The sequence below is a fragment of the Cherax quadricarinatus genome, chromosome 67, assembly GCF_038502225.1.
Source record: "Cherax quadricarinatus isolate ZL_2023a chromosome 67, ASM3850222v1, whole genome shotgun sequence".
In the NCBI taxonomy this organism is placed as follows: domain Eukaryota; kingdom Metazoa; phylum Arthropoda; class Malacostraca; order Decapoda; family Parastacidae; genus Cherax; species Cherax quadricarinatus.
Window position 1 is genome coordinate 18,677,945 of NC_091358.1, and position 13,931 is coordinate 18,691,875.

A 13,931-nucleotide genomic window follows, 5' to 3' on the forward strand; every position below is an offset into this window, starting at 1 on the left:
CGCATCCGGCCACGCGTGAGGGAGGTAATGTATAGGTTTCTTCACGGAATATTGCCGGCTGGGGAGTGTCAGGTTTGTGGGGTAGATGAATCAGCTTTTCATGTAGATTATTTTTGTGAAAGCCTAGGGGCTGTGTGGGAATGGTTAGGGAAAGTAATCCGGTATGTGGGGGGGAAAGGGTTGTCGGTTTTGAGAGCGCTCAGTTTAGATGTAGGTGGAGTTGGGGTAAAGGTTCAAAGGGCAGTGGCTTACTTAGTGGTTGATTTTGTGTATATATCATGGGCAATGAGAGACAAAGGGGCGGAGGAACGTAGGATGGCCATAGCAGCAGCATCCTTTTATAGAACAATGTGTCGCAACAGGGAAATATATGGTAGGAGGTGGGAGAGGGATTTCTCGGAGGGCTACAGGGACTTTCTTTTGAGGGATTTATGGTCTTTATAAGCGGTCAGGGGCATGAACGGGCTGGCCTTCCCAGGGGGGGGGGTGTTGCAGAGGACGATTGTGTGAGTGTGTGTGGAATTGTGTGAGGAAAGGATGTTGAGGTGATATCAATGTGATATTCAATGTAATGTCTTGGTGTTATTGTGAACACCGATGATTATAATTTATCTAAGGATTCCTTCATGTTTTGTAAGGATGTACATAAGCATGTTAGTATATAAGCATATTTTAACCTGTAATTATACATGTCTACCTATATATGAGCAATGTAACTTGTCATAATAATGAGGTTTCATACCTGTTTTTTAACTAGTGGAACGTTCTGGTATTGTATATAATGTAAGATCTTGCCTGGGGTGTTTTTGCTTATATATTGTTACAGATGTTTTTTCACATTTTCATTATATATGTTCAAGTGAATGAGTTTTTGATCTTGTGTATAGCCAGGTGAAACTGGACAGTTTTTCACTGGGGGGGGGGGGGTAGGAGTTTAAGTAATCTCTGCAATAGCAGGTCATGTGATACACATGTCATATCATTTTAGATGTCTAATGTTGTCCATTCTCTGTAGGATGTGATGTATAGATTATCTCCGGCAGTGTAAATAATCTGTCTGCAGGAGGGAATAATGTGTAAATTTATTTATTATTGTGGTAGGTTTACGTATATAGCGTGTTTTTAGGGTGATATATATAATAAGACGCTAATTACCATCAATGACTGTTGGTGGTTATGAGTGGTGACGGCAGACACAGTTACTAGGCATGTGGGGGGGGGGTTGAAGTGTCAGCGATAGTGTATTAAACCCACCACCATGCACGATATTAATTATTACCATAGGGTATATGAGGGTAGGGTGGATTGTGTTCTATGGTGGATGTGAGCCATCAGGTTCACACATTCCTTGTATTATAGTGTCAGCCGTTTAGCTGGCTGGATTGTGTTTATATATTTTGTTATTGAAGTTTTTAATGCTTTTACAACTGTATAAGTATAAGAGATTTGTCACTGTGTATCTAAGGTGAAAGTGGCACGTTTTCATGGGGGGGGAGTGTAAGCATTACTGGGTGGGTTCTATCGTTGTTTATATGACCACCTCTTCATGTGAAGCACAGTACGTACAAGCGGTGTTCATGTGAAGCACAGTACGTACAAGCGGTGTTCATGTGAAGCACAGTACGTACAAGCAGTGTTCATGTGAAGCACAGTACGTACAAGCAGTGTTTGATTCGAGTGCAGCAGCCAGTTCTGTCATTATATATGTGCTTCTTCAGTATTTGTGTAGTCACAGTTGATTATTGTTCACTGCCTGTATCTTGTTACATATTGATTATGTACCAATATATTTTTGTACCTGAGTTTTAAATAAAATATAAAAAAAAATTCTTTCAATAATAACCCTACCATACACTTTTCCTGGTATACTCAGTAAACTAATTTTTCTACAATTTTTACAATCTCTTTTGTCCACCTTCCCATTATATAAAGGAATTATACATGCTCTCTGCTAATCCATAGGTGCCTTCCCCTCATTCATACATTTATTAAACAAAAGTACCAACCACTCCAACACTACATCCCCCCTGCTTTTAACATTTCTGTCATGATCCCGTCAGTTCCAGCTGCTTTACCCCCTTTCATTCTACGTAATGCCTCAAGCACCTCCCCCAAACTCACATCCTGCTCTTCTTCACTCCTAAAAGATGTTATACCTCCCTGGCCAGTGCCTGAAATTACCGCTTTCCTTTCTTCATCGACATTTAAAAGTTCCTCAAAATATTCCTGCCATCTACCCAATACCTCCATCTCCCCATCTACTAACTCCCCTACTCTGTTTTTAACTGACAAATCCACTCGTTCCCTAGGCTTTCTTAACTTGTTTATTTTACTCCAAAAATTTTTCTTGTTTTCATAAAAAATTCTTGACAGTGCCTCTCCCACTCTATCATCTGCTCTCCTTTTACACTCTCTCACCACTCTCTTCACCTTTCTTTTACTCTCCATATACTCTGCTCTTCTTTTAACACTTCTGCTTTGTAAAAACTTCTCATAAGCTATCTTTTTCTCTTTTATCACACCCTTTACTTCATGATTCCACCAATCACTCCTCTTTCCTCCTGCCCCCACCCTCCTATAACCTCAAACTTCTGCCCCACATTCTAATACTGCATTTTTAAATCTATTCCAACCCTCTTCAACCACCCCCCACTACTCATACTTGCACCAGCCCACCTTTCTGCCAATAGTTGCTTATATCTCACCCAAACTTCTTCCTGCTTGTTTTTTCCATTTTCCTCTTGTCCCATCTACCTCTTTCTCTAACTGTAGCTACAACTAAATAATGATCCAATATATCAGTTGCCCCTCTTTAAACATGTACATCCTTGAGCCTACCCATCAACCTTTTATCCACCAATACATAATCTAACAAATTACTTTCATTTCGTGCTATATCATACCTTGTATATTTATTTATCCTCTTTTTCATAAAATATGTATTATATTACCGAACCTCTTGCTACACATAGCTCAATTAAAGGCTCTCCATTTTCATTTACCCCTGGCACCCCAAATTTACCCACTACTCCCTCCACAACATTTTTACCCACTTTAGCATTGAAATTCCCAACAACGAGTACTCTCAAACTTGGTTCAAAACTCCCTACACAGTCATTCAACAGTTCCCAAAACCTCTCTCTCTCTCTTCTACACTTTTCTCTTCTCCAGGTGCATAAACGCTTACTATAACCCACCTCTCACATCCAACCTTTATTTTACTCCACATAATCCTTGAATTAATACATTTATACTCCCTCTTTTCCTGCCATAGCTTCATAAAACAACCACTTCATAAAATAAGTAAACTATGTGTAAGTAAATGCAAAATACAAATGAATATCTTACACTAGAACTGTGACACACTATTGACTGCAGGATCAAACATCGTCGACACAGATAAATGAGAGAAATCTTCTTTGACCAGTAGGAGAGTGAAAGATCCAGAAAGCATTTTCATTACCTCTGCCCACCCCACAAACCACATATTTGACACCAGCAGAACTCTAGAACTCGAGAACGATTCACAAATCATTCCCACACATGTAGCACAAAGACCAGTCTCATGGATCTCTACATTTATAAGGAAATGCAAACTATAATGAATACTTAAGAGTGCTTCGGAGAAAGACTTTAGTTCCAGGCCAAATCCCAGAGGTCCTAAAAAAGTGCAGAAATAGCTCCTCTGCAGAAAGGCGACATTAGACACCTGACAACAACACTACAAGCAGATGGCATTAATGTCAATTACTAAAGCTTTTGAGAATGAGGCGAGAAGTCAAGTTATAATTTTTTATGGAATAACCTAATCTGAATAACCGTAGTTAACATAGTTTAGCGCAAGAAGATCATACATGTCACAACTACTAGATCATTATGACAAAATTACCATGGTATTGGAAGTATCCTGAAATGTTTATGTGGTCCACACGGACTTCTCTAAGTCATTTGACAAATGCAATCATGGAATAACAGTAGGTAAAATAAGAGAAACAGGTAAATAGGATATTTTAAATATACTGACGAACAGAACACAGAATAGTATGGAACAATGTAAAAAGCTCAGTGCTCCATGGCACTGTCCTGACCCCATTTTTTCCCCCATAACACATATACTGTAGATGAAAACGTAAACCAAAGCTTTGTATCATCTTTTGCGGAAGAGACAAACATTAGCAAGAAAGTCACCTCTGTAGAAAACACCAAAAATTGAGAGAGGATATGGACAATGTCCTCCAGTGTACGATGGAAAATAACATGTTGCTCAGGGCGGTCATATTTCAGTTGCTCAGTTATGGAAAATATGAGAACTCAAAAGCGTCACAGTATACATAACACAGGAGGGTCACCCAATAGTGCGATAACATGTCAATAATCTAGGTAGAATAATTTCACTCTTTTAAACACTCTGATGGCCAAGAAAATGATAGTATGGATAATGACAATTATCAAACCAATAGAAATAATGCACTACCTGTAGTCTACCTGGAGAATGTTCCGGGGGTCAGCGCCCCCGCAGCCCGGTCTATGACCAGGCCTTGCGGTGGATCAGGGCATGATCATCCAGGCTGTTACTGTTAGCTACACCTGACCAGCCTGGATGGTCATGCACTGACTTTAGGTCCAGCTGTCTCTTGAAAACAGCTAGAGGTTTATTAGTAATACCCTTCATGTATGCTGGGAGGCAGTTAAGCAGTCTTGGGCCCCTGACACTTATTGTGCTATATCTTAGTGTACTATCAGCACCCTGCTTTTCATTGGGCGGATGTTGCATCTCCTACCGACTCTTTTGCTTTCGTTGAGAGTGATTTCCGTATGCAAATTTGGGACTAGTCCCTCTAGGATTTTACAGGTGTAAATTATGATGCATTTCTCTCGCCTAAGTTCCAAGGAGTACAGGTCAAGGGACTTCAAACGGTCCCAGTAATATAGGTTCTTCACTGTACTTATACGTGCAGTGAAAGTTCTCTGAATATTCTCAAGATCTGGTAACAATGTTCAAGTCACTTGTGTTCTTTGTGTTAACAACTCTTGTCACAGCAGGTGAGATAACAATGCATTTATTAACCAGGAAATAATTTAAATTACTGGAAATATTCTGTATGGAAAGAAGTCGGGAGAAATACACACATGGAAGATAATAAAGGGCTTGGTTCCATTATCATAATGACAACTTATTGGGCTGAAAAATATGAGTGAGATGAAGTGTAAAATAGACGCAGTGAAAAGCAGGGATGCCTGGACTTATTTTACCTACTGCCAGCATATGTCAAAAACTGTGCCGATGGTAGTGGCCCGGTGGCCTGGTGGCTAAAGCTCCCGCTTCACACACGGAGGGCCCGGGTTCGATTCCCGGAGGGTGGGAACATTTCAACACGTTTCCTTACACCTATTGTCCTGTTCACCTAGCAGCAAATAGGTACCTGGGTGTTAGTCGACTGGTGTGGGTCGCATCCTGGGGGACAAGATTAAGGACCCCAATGGAAATAAGTTAGACAGTCCTCGATGACGCACTGACTTTCTTGGGTTATCCTGGGTGGCTAACCCTCCGGGGTTAAAAATCCAAACGAAATCTTATCTTATCTTATCTTAAGACAAAACTACCTTCACTGTGTGCCAGTCAATCATGCCATGACGGATATGTTGGTCGGAGGGCCTCCAATAGCAATAGCTTGGTTGACCAGGAAATCAACAGAGAGGCCTGGTCCAGCCCAGTCCACAGGAGAACTCACAAAACAGGTAACAGGTAAAACCTTCCTCCAACCCTGTTACCTCATTTTCTACGCCCTCCCTACCCACATACCTCCTCCCCCCGCCCTACCCACATACCTCCTCCCTCCGCCCTACCTACATACCTCCTCCCTCTGCCCTACCCACATACCTCCTCCCTCCGCCCTACCTACATACCTCCTCCCTCCGCCCTACCCACATACCTCCTCACTCCACCCTAAACACATACCTCCTCCCTCCGTCCTACCCACATACCTCCTCCCTCCGCCCTACCTACATACCTCCTCCCTCTGCCCTACCCACATACCTCCACCCTCCACCCTACCACATACCTCCTCCCTCCACCCTACCACATACCTCCTCCCTCCACCCTACCACATACCTCCACCCTCCACCCTACCACATACCTCCACCCTCCACCCTACCACATACCTCCTCCCTCCGCCCTACCCACATACCTCCTCACTCCACCCTAAATACATACCTCCTCCCTCCGCCCTACCCACATACCTCCTCCCTCTGCCTTACCCCCATTCCTCCACCCTACCCACATACCTCCTCCCTCTGCCCTACCCACATACCACCACCCTCCACCCTACCCACATACCTCCACCCTCCACCCTACCCACATACCTCCGCCGTACCCACATACCTCCGTCCTACCCACATACCTCATCCCTCCGCGCTACCTACATACCTCCTCCCCCCGCCATACCCACATACCTCCTCCCCACGCCCTACCCACATACCTCCTCCCCACGCCCTACCCACATACCTCCTCCCCCCCGCCCTTCCCACATACCTCCTCCCCCCGCACTACCCACATACCTCCTCCCCCCGCCATACCCACATACCTTCTCCCCCCGCCCTACCCACATACCTCCTCCCGCCCTACCCACATACCTTCTCCCCCCGCACTACCCACATACCTCCTCCCCCCGCCCTTCCCACATACCTCCTCCCCCCGCACTACCCACATACCTCCTCCCCCCGCCATACCCACATACCTCCTCCCCACGCCCAACCCACGTACCTCCTCCCCCCGCCCTACCCACATACCTCCTGCCTCCGAATCGTGGTACCCACCAAACAACACAGCTGAGTAGTGGGCATCTGAGAAGTTTCACGTCAGTGTTAGTCTGGCAACAGTGGTGAGTGGTTGTGTCGCCTCTCGTGCACTGTCGCACCTCGACTTGGTTCTCCCTCTCTCCTCATTATTTGTAAGTATATACTCCCACTGTTTTGTACTCTGCTAGTTTTCTTTATAGTACTTAACTGTAGGATGATAACTTACATATTCTTAATGTACCATTGATTTATGTTAGTGCGTATTTAAGCTTCTTGAGTAATTTTCAGTTTTTTCATTAGCTGTATACCTGGAGAATGCTCCGGGGGTCAACGTCCCCCCAACCCGGTCCATGACCAGGCCTAGTGCTGGATCAGGGCCTGATTAAATAGTCTGATACTGCTGGCAGCACTCAAAGCAAATTCCGAAGCACAAACCTAGTGGTCAAATACTAGGTTTAGGTGCCTGTCCAGCTCCCTCTTGAAGACAGCTAATTTTTTTTTATTTTATTTTATTAAAAGAAACGTATACATACGATTCACATACAATTATAAAAAGGTATCTAAAAGGAACACACAAACTATAACCAACTTAAGGAGAGAACTGAAACACATACTGTAGAAACCTGACAATACATAGCATGAAATAACACCAAAAAAAAAAAAAAACGAAAATAACAATGAACAATTCTCTAAGATAAAATCTGATAAAAAAAACCTTGACTTGAACATCTTAGATACCAAAACAAGGTAATATATTATGTTTAATTCCATAACGCCCTTCCAACTAAACTCCCCCCTACCCCAGCCAACCCCCCCCCCTATCGGAGTAATACAAAGTACAAAAAGGATTGCACAATAAAAATTTTCGTTAACCTAACACATATATACAATACTCGTCAAAAGTATGAAAACTCACATCACTTGTGGAAAATTTTATAGGGTGCTTATCTGTATGTACCTCAACATTATATACATACAAGTAATCTCATTGGGAGACAACCATATTGTTTATCGTAGTCACCCCGTGTAGACATGTGAGAAAACTTAAACCACTTCTGGTCACTACAGGTGGCCCCTCGACCCTCACAATCTTATCCACATCTATCCGAGACCAGTATAAATTGGGTAGCACCCTCAAGCACGGCGCTACTAATTAATTGTGGACTGTATAGATTATATTAGTTTAGCTGAATGAAGGGGGGGGGGTAGGATACACATGGATACATCCATCAGGGAAAAACATTTGTACATAATCCCACCACTTACCAGATGTTCTCTGGTGGTCACTTGATGTAGCTGGATCACTCATAACCTATCCAATTACAACATACCTAACTGGCCAGCATCAGTCTGCTATAACTAGAAAGGTTACTTAACTGTGGGTGATTGATACTCCTTATTTCCTCCATTCCCCATCTCATTTCGATGTCCTGCTACACCGACACGGTTCTTATTCCGGCAGGATGAGGTATCCATCGGTTTGTCCCGGTTTAGAAGTCGTGATTCCATAAAGCTTCATTATCCTCCGTACGAGAGTCACACGTTCACTCAGAGCAGGGCGATCTATTTCACATCCCGCATTCTCTTAACTCAATGTTATTATCACTGATTACATTACCATTCACAAGATGATTTAACGTCTCATAACTATTATACACATTAGAGGTCACTCCATTAAGATCTGAGGCCGATGAGCGAGGATTAACACACGGGTATTTCCCCTGGACACACACCATGGCCGTGCACCTGCCACCCGGTCGAACATTATTCACTAATTTTACCACCCCTTTACGGTGGTCCCGTAAATCACGTTCCCTCACTCTTCACTAGGGACAGTCACAACACTTCCTATTATGAATTGAGGCCTATATTGATCCTTAGGCCGCCGTGAACGCCAGTTTCCTCATTCCCGGTTTTCTCAGCCTCCTCACCCATTCAAAACACTCCCGCCACCAGCCCCCCCAGCTCGACCCCCACCCCCCTGCACATCTGCGCAGGCGCAGCGGGAACCCAGCTGATTTCATTAAAAATGCAAATACATTTTGACCCAAATCAGCACATTAAACACTTATTAGACACTATAGATTTGGAAATTAAATAATTTCCACACTGCGGCCGGGCGGAAGTCGTTGTTAGACGACTTAAATTGCGTCTTCCTCCAGGAGACGATTCCAGCCCTCTCTAGATTGCGCTGCTGTTTTCCTAGTGGGTCTTACTACAGTTTCTTCTTGCATTACCCGGTCAGTGTCTTCAATATCACTCGTGTCACTTTCCCTTAGATTTCCATCTGCACTGGATTGAACACCATTTAATTCTAAGGGAATTAATTTATTAATGGTACGCAAACTTTCCTGACCACGACACAACACTTTGACGTTTCTGACAACACCTTGTGCATCTGGGTATAATGTAACTACCTTGCCCAGAGGCCACAATGTTTGATGTTCAGTATCAATTAACACAATGTCACCTGGTTGAATGTTCTGTCGGTTTACTGCCTCTGGCGCACCATAAAAGTGTTCACGTAGTGTAAGAAGATATTCTTTACGCCACACATCAGACCAATGAATAATTACCTTATTTAACATCTTGAACTTGTCACTCAACACAGTCACGTTATTGTAATCCTCATCACTTCCCTCGGGATTATCTCTATAGATAGGTGCAGCTTCTAACCTTTGTCCACATATTAGGTGAGAGGGAGTCAGTATCTCCGCGTCAGGAGTGTCGCTCATGTATGACAGAGGGCGATTGTTCACCCGATTCTCTGCCTCCACCAACACTGCACGGAATTCCTCCAAATCAATTCTCTTCCTGTGTAGCACCTTACGAAGACATCTTTTCACTGTACCTATCATTCTTTTGTACAGTCCTCCCTGCCAAGGGGCTCTGGGAGTAATAAATTTCCAGACACACCCTCGCTGGGTCAACAAAGACTGTACATCATCACTCTTATTTAATTTCATCAAGTGTTGAGCACCCGCTACAAAATTGGTGGCATTATCTGAGATCATCAATCTTGGACAGGATCCTCTAGCTGCAAATTTCCGGAACAGCTGTATGAACTGTTCTGCAGACAAGTCCTGAGCCACTTCTAGATAAACAGCCCTAGTAGCTGTACAAGTAAATAGACATACATACACCTTCAAGGGGACACCATCTGAAGTACCTGTTAAAATGATTGGCCCACTATAGTCCACTCCGGTCACATCAAATGGTTTTACCAACTGCACGCGTTCCTTGGGCAATGGTGGAGGACCTGGGTACATGTAGGTTCTGGCATCCACCCGGCGACATATTACACACGACTTGATAACCCTTTTTACACTTTGCCGTCCTTGTGGAATCCAGAAGGTTTCCCGAATACAGTTTAAGGTATCCTGTACCCCACCGTGCATCACGTTATTATGGGCATTAAAGACAATCAAGGTTGTCAGGTGATGAGTTTTGGGCAGCAAGATAGGGTGCTTAGCATATTCCCCCAATTCAGCATTTTGTAACCTGCCTCTGCACCTAATTACATCATCCTCTAAATACAGCCCCAGCTTTTCTATTATTGAGCCTTTCACAATTTTTCCGTCCATCATGAATTTAATCTCATCCCTGTAGGTTTCTTCTTGTACCCTCTGCAGCCAGTATTTCAGGGGATGGGGAAAATTGTGAGATATTCATCTTACTTATAAATTTAAACACTAACCTTGTCACACTAATCAGCTTAGGTAAGGAAGAATACCTATTCATATCAATGGCTAAGGAGGGACTACTGACCGGAGCGGTGCTCACCGTAATTTCGACAGGAGCAATATGTGCCTTTTGCACCGGCCAGTTAATTTTGTCCACCAGCCAACTTGGCCCTTTAAACCACGATAAAGCACTCACAAATTTTTCATAAGTCAAGCCTCGAGACAAGAAGTCAGCTGGATTCTCGTCACCAGGAATGTGATTAAAGGGTAACATATGCTGACCCAAACTGTTATATTTCTCCTGCATTTGATTGATTTCAGCGACTCTGTTTTGTACATACACAATCTTACTGTTACCATTACGAATCCATTGTAAGGATACCTCGTTATCAGACCAAATTACGGTGTCGCTGATATTTATCTCTCGCAATTTATTTCTTATATAATTGGCTAATTTGACACCTACATAAATGGCCGTTAATTCCAACTGAGGTAAGGTGCGTGATTTGATTGGAGCCACCTTAGCCTTAGACATAACAAGAGAAATGGCACTATTACATTGAAGGTAAGCGACTGCTCCATATGCTAATTTCGAAGCATCGCAAAAAATGTGGAGTACATTTTCTCCATCTTGACTGGCCACATTACGTGGGAACTCCAACATTGGTAATTTTACATATTCACCTATTAGTTCTTCTCACCTTTCAACAAATTCCTCAGGTAGGGTTTCATCCCAAGCACACTTAAGCTTCCATGCTTCTTGTATCAACAATTTTCCTCTTATGGTAAGTGGGGACACTAAGCCTAGTGGATCGAAGCATTTTGAAACTTCCGCAAGTAAGACTCTCTTGGTTAATTTATTGGGCATGCTGTAGTTATTAGACTTTAACGATAACAAGTCTCCCTCTGTGTCCCAAGTCAGTCCCAGCACATTACTATATTTGGACACTTCAACTCCAGGGTTGTCTTTATTTATTTGAACCCTTAAACTGGACGAATTACTGTTCCATTCCCTCAGGGGCATATTTGCACCTTGCATTATTTCATTAGCCCCTGCGTATATGCTCATTAGTTCCTCTTCAGTAGATGTCACCCCCAGGAAATTGTCCACATAAAATTGTTTACCCATTACTCCACTCAGTGGAACACCCGTACGCTTAAGGTGTGCATTTATCGTTGCCTGGAGTAGGAACGGACTGGAGGTAGCACCAAACAATACACTCCTGAAGCGAAAAGTCTTCAGGGGACTAAGTGGGTCACTAGGATTCTCGGGCCATAAGAACCTAGTGCAATCCCGGTCAGCCTCCTGCAGACCCACTCTCAGGAAAGCTTTACTTATGTCCGCCGTAAAGGCATAATTCTTAACCCTGAAGTTTAATAGTATGTCTCCCAGTTTTTCCGTCAACGACGGACCTGTCATCAGTCATTCAAACTAGGTACACTTTTATTACTCCTGGCACTACAATTAAACACAATCCTCAGAGGAGTGGTCTTAGAATCCTTCTTCACTCCGTGGTGTGGCAAATAGTGACCATAAATCTGGGCTTGCTCGGGAGGTACCTCCTCTATGAATTTATTATTTAACTGCTCATTAATTATATCATCGTAATCTGTCAACAGTTCTGGTGTCTTGCTCAATTCGTGGAGCTGAGCCTTTAATTGTCCATACGCCATCCGGTAATTAGTTGGTAGGTCTGGATGGTTCAGCTTCCATGGAAGTCTCACCCAGTATTGTCCAGATTCAAATTTAACATCCTTCTGGTATTGTTCTTGAGTAAAGGAATCATCTGGACTTTCTTCATTTACATTGATCCCTATGCTGTCCAATTCCCATAATTTATACACAGGTTCAACTTCATCCTCTATTGAAGTATATTTATACTGGGGTGATACTTCATGAGTAAGACACACCGTAACTGTATTTATGGCTTCCTCCAGTCATTCATTATCAGTACGAGGAAGCCTGCCATACATCACGTGACCTCCTGCGGTCCTTAGAAGGGTGACTCCGCATTTCTTTGTCATACCCTTTACAAAGTTGGCATAATGGTCACTACCTATCAAAATATCTATTGGCCCCACAGAATCATTATTTATACCAGAAGGTGCCAAATTTACCTTACTTGAAAGCCTTTCAGTAGCGTTACCAAGCCCTATTGTAGATATTTTCTCTGGGAGCCTATCCACAATTACGGCATTAATACGTTTTCTCTCATTGCCCAGCCTGACAGTTACATAAACAGTGTCGTATGACTGGGCCTTCTTATTCGAGAGAAAGCCAGATAGCTTAAGTATAGCAGGATCTCCCATTTGTACCTTCATCCCATTAAGGCAGTTACGTTTTATGAAGGTACGTTGTGATCCCTGATCCAGTAATGCTGTTAGTTTTGGATTTACGCCGTTTATCATTAATCACCACATCCAACACAGGCAAAGCTACCTCAGCTAGGCCATCATTACCGACGTTAGCTGCAATCTTTACGTTGGCTACTGTTGTGTCCGGGTTATTATCACTATCAGTACTATTGTTACCATCATTACGATTAGATCTGCCCTTACACATAGCTATGTGGTGTCTTCCCTTGTTACACTGATAACAATAGTGCAAGTTAGCACGGCAATCCCTTACATTATGATTTCCTAGACACCTGATACATCTAGCAAGCTCTTCCAATCTTTCCACTTTAACATCCCATGAATTATAGGCATTACAGTTCTTAGAGAAATGAGTACCGTTGCAGAAGATACAATCTCTCCTTTCTTTGCCTGACCTCTTATCAACTGGGCTACCCTTATTGTGGTACTTCCTCCTCTTGCTTGGATGTGGAGAACCACTATTACTGGCCCCTGTCACTTGATACGTGCCTACGTAACCCCGTGTAGTAGGTGACTTAGGATTATTGATACTAGGATAAGGTTTCCCTTTGTGGAACTTGACAGGTGCACTGGGGTCTGTAGACGTGGTATTCCTAGAGGTAATGGGTTGGCTGGTCTGCAGTTGGACAATTAGCTCTTGCAGTCCCACTCTTATTTCTTCCAACCCGAAGTAACCCTTGTGATATCTGTTAGATAACCACTCTACGGTCTTGTGGTTCAATTTATTCTGAATCAAGGCACTCAACAACCACTCTGCTCCCTCCAGATCATATTTATTACTCAAGGTCTTAAGAGTGCTTTCTAATTTGATCCTAAATTGCTGTAAGCTGTTGCGGTTGTGATCTGGAGTCTTCAAACTAGCCAAATTAGCTACTAGATCCAGCCTACTTTGCTCCAAGTTACCGTAAGTGACCTCCAACAAGTCAACTGCCTCACTATAGGAGTCATCTACATTTGGGAATGCTTGTATGAGAACATGCGCATCTCCCTTTACTTGTCCCTTTAAATAGCATAATTTGGTAACACTTGCAAGATCACTCCTATCATGTACGACTGCTTTAAAGATAGACCAAA

General features: G+C 43.1%; 1 protein-coding gene across 1 annotated transcript in view; it reads left to right on the forward strand.

Annotated features, from left to right (window-relative positions):
* The first annotated feature begins 6,906 nt into the window (after positions 1-6,906).
* The window catches only part of LOC128699674 (15-hydroxyprostaglandin dehydrogenase [NAD(+)]), a 281,913-nt gene continuing 274,888 nt past the window's right edge, over positions 6,907-13,931 (forward strand). Inside the window, exon 1 of the mRNA XM_053792426.2 lies at positions 6,907-6,950. The gene's annotated coding sequence lies outside the window, so the exon portion shown is untranslated. The remainder of the gene's footprint in view (positions 6,951-13,931) is intronic.